The sequence below is a fragment of the Colossoma macropomum genome, unplaced genomic scaffold, assembly GCF_904425465.1.
Source record: "Colossoma macropomum unplaced genomic scaffold, Colossoma_macropomum, whole genome shotgun sequence".
Taxonomy (NCBI): domain Eukaryota; kingdom Metazoa; phylum Chordata; class Actinopteri; order Characiformes; family Serrasalmidae; genus Colossoma; species Colossoma macropomum.
The window spans coordinates 18,102,134-18,109,547 of NW_023494790.1; positions in this window are offsets into that span (position 1 = coordinate 18,102,134).

A 7,414-nucleotide genomic window follows, 5' to 3' on the forward strand; every position below is an offset into this window, starting at 1 on the left:
TGATTTTAACTATCTGATAACATTACATATTTTCTAACATTTAATTTACTTAAAATCTTCAAATGTTCACATAGTACACTAGGCAGTCTATGTATAATAATCAACCTGTAAATATTGAAGAAAAAAAACATCATCACCTTAAATTTGGCAGATAACTGCATCATTATGGGTAAAACACAGACAAAATTCTGGTTTTGGTGTCGTATTCCATGTGCACTGTAACATTAGGGATCTTTGTTGAATGAACTGATGACCATTTATCCACAAACCCGGCTTTTGCTTTTGGATTTTGACAAGGTGTTTGCTGTGGAGCTAATGTTAGTTCAGCTAAGATATGAAAAATTTTGTGAAAAATGAATAGTACAAGTCAGCAAAACAGTGATAAGGTAAATCAATGAATATATGGTGTGTTGGTATGTGTGACAGTGAGACTGTAATGTATGCAAAGTGTGTGGTGACTGGGCACCATAACTCTAATGCCCAGGTCCACCAAAGGGCCTGAATCTAGCCCTGCGTATACACCTTCAATATTAAAAATGTGGACTGTATAGCTGTGTCCAAAAGATTCCAGACACCTCTTCTAGCATTGCCAATAGAATAGAACCCTCTGGAACAGCCATACATGAGCCTAACATCACTGTACCCAATGCTGAGCATCAACAAGGGTTGCCCTCCAGTACTGAGCAGTGAAACTGCGTTCTCTGGAGCGATGGAGCTCCATCCAATAACTCTAGGATGAGTTGGAGTAGTGTCTGTGATCCAGAACTGGTCATCCAACATCAGTACCTGACCTCACTAATGCTCTTGTGGCTCAGTGCAGTCAAATCCTCACAGAAATGTTCAAACATGTAGTGCAAAGCCTGAGAAGTGGCTGTTATTGCAGGACAGAGAGACCAATTCCATATTAATACTCTTGATTTCAGAAGACACATTGAATGAGCAGATATCTGCAAACTGACATGTAGAGCAGGTTTGACACGGATTAAGACTGGGCTAAATTGTAATATATTTTAATTTAATCGTGATTGTCTATTGAAAAGCCTATAGTCTATGCCTTAGATTAGCCTGGGTCTGTAAAACTGACAAATGGTGTCTCTTGATAAGATAAGAGATAAAAATCCCAGCCAATTGGTGTTGGGATTAGAGGTCATTATCTGTCTTCTTCTCTGTAGTCTTAAAGTTCTTTTACTATTTACATTTTGCTCTTTCTTCCAATTTCTTCAAAATCAAGCTTCAAAATGTCATGCATTATCATAAAGAACAAAATTTATGCATTGCAACTTGAAAAGTGGAAAAACAATCTATACATGGTTGAACACGCAGAACACAGGGTAAAGGCATACACCGATATAGACAAAGTTGACAGCACTATAACATGGCTAAGCTTTGTGAAAGCATTACACTGTGTCCTAATGTACCTCTACTCCATTTATTATCTGAGTTATTACTATAGTATAGTGATTTCAACACTGAGAAATTGATAATCTGAAGTTCAGTGTGCTTTACAAATCAAAAGAGTTTTGGAGAGACAACCACTGACTGCTTGAGAGCACCATCAAGTGGACACTAGCAGCTAAGAGCAGTTTTGTTTCTGATCAAATTTATCCTGAATGGCATTCACTGTGATGATGAGATTACAACATTTTATTTAATTACTTCAAATTTTTAAAGATACTGTTCAGTGACTTCCAATTCAATTCACTGTAGTTCTGTCAGGAATTATTTGATTTCTTTTAGTAAATACTGATGTGACTGAGCAGTAAAATATTTTTATCGACGAAGTGTACCAAAACCCATTAGACTCTCTCTGACCTTTTTGAGACAATGTATTTGGAATTCAGTTAATTTTGTTTTAAAATAGAGATAATTATATTGAATTTAATAAGTGCTGATGTGATTCAGTGATCATTTTTCTTCATCTCTGGAAGGTTTCAGAAAGACCTTTTAGGCTTTCCTTGACCTTCTTGCGATGAAGATTTTTCCCATATGTAGAAATAGTGTAAAATATTTAATCTTAGTGATCCCATGTAATTTTGCTATTTAAAGCAGTTGAAGTAGCAGGGATCAGGTGTTAATTTTGTGTACAAATTTGGAAAAATCACTTTGTTGGACCTTACATTGACCCAAATACACAGAAACAACATCATATGGTCATTAACTCTACATTTCTGTACCACAAAGATAAAGAATAACAGTTTGAAATAAAACTGGCTTTTTATCCAGCAGACTATCTGAGTTGTGGACACAACATGGCATCAGAATGCAAATTCATAACATATAAATATTAGGATATGGGTTTTTCAGATAACCCCTTAAAATCCCAGGTGTATTACTACTACTACAACTACTACTACTACTACTACTACTACACTAAAATAAACGTGCTGGGCAGGTACATTTTTCATTCGTTATGGTACAAACAATGTAAATGTATCCTAAAATGTACAACAGTGGTTTTAAGGTCCAATTGTGCACCTTAAATACATTTTTCCCAAGTGAAAAGTGCATATTTGTATCTTTTCATAACCTAATGTTTAAAACAGTACAATAAAATAAAAAGCCTGGAGACGAGACGGGGTGTGTGGAGTCAGTATAACTTAGAAAATATAATTTCAATGGATTATGGTACAGTTATGTTCCCTGACTAAAAGTACTGAGATGTACTCTTGAGGGTGCCACCCCAGTGACAAGAGGGGTACTGCCCCAGTGACAGTTTCACACCCTTTTTTCTGAGAGTGTACTACTACTACTACTAATAATAATAATAATGATAATGATAATAATAATAATAATAATAACCATAATAATAAATAATAACAATAATAATAAATAATAACAATAACAATAATAATAATAATAATAATACATTTATTAGAATATTACAACTTTTATCACACAACTGTCACTAGAGACCTGATCACATGAGATAAGCTTTAACATGTATGAAAGGTACAAACATAATCCCACCTATTTATACTTTTTTTATTTATTTTTTTGCAGCCTGAATTGTAAAACCTTCAAAGAAAGGCCATCAGCAGACCTAGGCCAGATAAAACACAGCATCACTGAAAGTTTGGAAGAGTTTCTCTGGGGTTGGAATAGACTTTGTCCAATGTAAATGATTATATTCATGACAACGCCAAGTTGCAAATGAAGAGCAAAAACATGATGAGCAATCAACCGCAAAGACAAACTTACTTTATGTTTGTGAAAGACCTGGAAGGACGAAACACACTTTGTCTTTAATATTTAGTTTTCATTTTCATTTTCAGCTAAGATGTTATTTCTGATGAATATCTATGTGTCTGTTTTTGACTTTCTGTATCTTCATTAATAAAAACAAAAATAGCAACAATTCTGTACTAATTTATTAGACAGTCAACCTCAGTATATTAAAAAAACAATTAATGGCTATATAATTTAACATGTAATAAAAGTTTTACTTTTATTTGTTTATTTATTGTCTATCTCTTTATTATATTACTTTTTATTCTAGTTATTATTTAATTTTATTTGTAAAACACTTTGGGCTGCTATGTGCATTAAAAGTGCTCTAAATAAATGTTCTTATTATCATATTGCTATATTGTTATCAACAAACAAAATTCATTCAACTAGTTTATAGTTCCCTATGCTATCAAACTCATTGTAAAAAGAAAAGTTCCATTCCATGCATGCTCATTCCAGAAGATCCGCTCCCAGGCACAGTGAGATCATTATTGCTGGTGACACCACACAGCTGCTGCTGACTGGATGATTTTACCCCCAGAGCAACATCAGCCCAAAATATTTGTGAATGTCTGCATAAATCCATATAGGAGACATTGTTAATCTGCTTGAATGAATATTTAGTTGTTGATGCTTCATCATCTGGGTAACATTGGACATTGAATGATTTTTCTGACTCTGTAATCATTTTTATTGTGAAGTTCTTCATTTGTGAGCTTAGCGCATTATTTTTACCATTTAAAGACACAGAGACTTCCTCTGTTTCTCCCTCTCTCTTTCTCTTTCTCTCTCCTGCCTCTGCACAGCATTGATGGATGAGGAGTGACGTAATGCCATGTAAATGTGAGCGCTTTGAGGGGATTCACTTCAAATCAAGCACGCTGGCCTACACAGCATTAAATATTGAGTGGTGGAGCCGTTTTGTTTTTATAATTTCTCCCCCCACAGGTGGTGTTGGCAGCCAGAGCGTGGCGCCTCAGAGAGGAAGCTGCATTTTGATGAGGCTTGGAATGAGTGAGCAGAGGAGACTGGAGGCTCTGTAGTGTGGCAGCCTGTTAGGCTGCTTGTTTGCTTTATAGCTTGTGACATGGAGCAAGCACAAAGACACACTATGCATCCAGGCCAGGCTTTTGTTGGGACCTTGTCTGGATGTTCTGTGAAGAAGACACTAGTAGTGGAGAAAGGAGGATGTCATCTTCCTGGTGCTCTTTCATGCCTATCCTTGCTGAAGCCTCCTTCATCAGTGTGGCTCCGTTCAGCAATGTTCCTCATACCCACTGTGCTGCCTCTGACAAGGAGAGTGATTGATAATTTAACAGACTGTGCTAACTTTGAGTGGGAGTGTGGACATCAACCATTTCTACAGCTTGAAGTTCTGGATCAATGTAACCTTTCATGTCCTGTCATAGGTGGATGTAAAGATGAATGAATACTGACCGTAGAAACATGGAGAGATATGGGAGTTCCTATGGGAGCCAATCAGTGTAAGGAAGCACACTTGGTTTAGCTCTGTTAATGGACCAGTTTACAATTCCCTTTATAGTTGCCCAGTCTCTGCTCCAAACAGGTTTCGTTCGTGACTTCTCAGCACACTTCAATCGTTGCATGGATTTGTTAGATTTCATTATCAGCACAGCACTGATTTAAATTAATGAAGGGTTGATTAGATCAGTGTTTCTCAAACTACTAAAATATGCAAGGCAGTGGGCCTCCAGGACCAGGGTTGAGAAACACTGGATTAGATAAACTATGTACTGAATGGTAACTGTAAATGCTGGGCTTCCTTGAGGAGATGTCTGGAAATGGTAAAGCAGACATAATCACAAATTATTATTATTATTATTTTTTACTTTCTTTTTAACAAATGATCACTTTCTGCCCAGATAAATAGCTTTACATGTCATCACTGTTAAAAAACAGCTCCCAAATGGTAACTTTATAGAAGGCAAAAATGTAAAAAATACCCTTAAAGTTGAGTATGGGGAGCTTAATTAGTTGAGTATTTATGTGTATTTGAGTGCATATGTCCATCCATACACCCAAAGCCTGTGGTCCCTACTCCATATGCATAAGGTGGGAGCCAGTGGCCTAGCATCCAGAGGCCTGAGCTAGGGGTGGGCTTTAGGTGAGGCCCTAGGCCCTATAAGAGCCTGTGGCCACAGGGGGCTTAATGGAGTGAACCAGTGAGTGAATGTTCTAATCAGAACATGGCTGATCTCACTTCTGAGCCGCTGAGCTCACTCCACCCACCTCAAGGCTTATATGGTAAACATGTTTCATGCGTGAATACCAACAGACCAATTAAGGTTCAAGCCCGCTAGCTTTGCTGTGATTAATTTAACAGTGTGAGGAGATGGTGGTGTTTCAATGATTGATAGTAGTAGATTGTAACAGAGTATAGTAAAGATAGTCTGTCTCATGCTTATGAATGATATAGAGAACACAGATTACATCAAAGTCTGTTTAAATGTCTAAAATATGATACTTTCCATGTGTCTTGTGATGAAATGATTATGTGAACAGAGACATGACATGATAACAATTATCATTACTGTAACATGCAATAAACCGCTAATCAAAGAAACCCCAGCCCATTTCATGCTGCATTCACAGATTGCCACAACAAAACGTCATATCTTAGAAATAGAAACTTTGTAAGAGAAAGAAAAGATGCAATGTAAAGTCATTTTGGACCATTTTGTCATGAAAGAATTTACACTGATGTTGGGCAGCAGTTTTTAAATGGTGTGATAAACAAACAAGCAAGCAAACAAATAAATAACAAAAAAGAATAATAAAATTTTGATGTGGCAGTGACAATGTGTAATATTATAAATCTCAATATGGAAATTGGCCATACTATAAGTCACATTGCCCTCATTTTGTGTCAATTTATGTTAATGCATGGCAAAAAAAGAGCCATTTCATTACTGACTCAGCAGAGGAAGCATTGGTCCTTCTAATATGTCTCCATCAGTGGTGGATAGCGGCTCAATTTACCTGAAGTTCCATTTACTCAGTTACATGTACTCAAGTAAACGTTTGATGGATTTGTACTTTTTTGATGGATTTATAAAGATAATATTTTCTATTACAGTTTTCAAAAGATAATAATTTCTATTACATGCCCTTAAGTTCTCAGCATTAACCAGGTAAATATGAGGTACAAACACCAATATGCTGTGTAATTTTTCGTGCTTTGTGTGCCCACAATGTGTTTTCATCTATGCGGTCACCCTCTGTTTTAAGCTTGTCATGACAGTGGAATATGATTTGTGTTGGAGAATTCATGGAAAATATATTAAGTAGTGTAAACTATGTACTTTTTTGAAAACCATCTTCTTACCCCACAAAAATGATCTTACATACTTTCAAAAAATGGGGAGATGTATCCATCCTGAATTTGCACCAGTGGATCTAAGGACTAACAAATGTTTAAACAAGGCTCTTTAGCATTGAAAGTTCTCTCAAATGTGAGTTTCCCAAAACTACAAAAGCTTCTAAAGCATGAGTAGTTAATAAATCAATGTCACAAGCCAGTGGCTGAATGTTACTAACCTCTTTTGAGGGATGAAGAATCACAACAGTAGTGGTGCATTTGTGGGTAATAAATAACTTTGCCATTCTCAAAACCAGTCTGGGAGTTGACAGATCTAGATAGCATAAATAAAGCAAAGCCCAGGGGTATGTTATCAGTTTTAGCTCATTTCAAGCAGCACTATTTAATGTTATTGTTAAAACTGAAAGTAATAGCATTAATGAGTCAGGAGAAAAAAAAAGAAGCATGGAAAAATATGGTTTCCATGAGCTAAAATAATAATCATATAATAATTAAGGTGTTGGGTCGGATTTCACGGGAGTTTTCGGACCATGTCACATGCACAGGCTCAAGAAGAAAGTCTGATTCAATTTTTAGGTCTAAAATGCAATTATCTGATTCATCCACTCGAGGAAGCGGTCTGAAGCACAACCAACATGACAAAATGTTCTTCCACACATTTCATACTATTACACATTTCCAACAGAGAGGTCGCCAAATCCTCAAAACTCATAGAGCGTAGCTTTAAACATACATAATCATATACATACAGTTTGAATTTTTAAGACAGAAGTGCTTTTCACACTCAGATCATTGACACTGAAAAGCTAGACTAAGACACGGATAAGCTCATCTTGTTCAATCCCT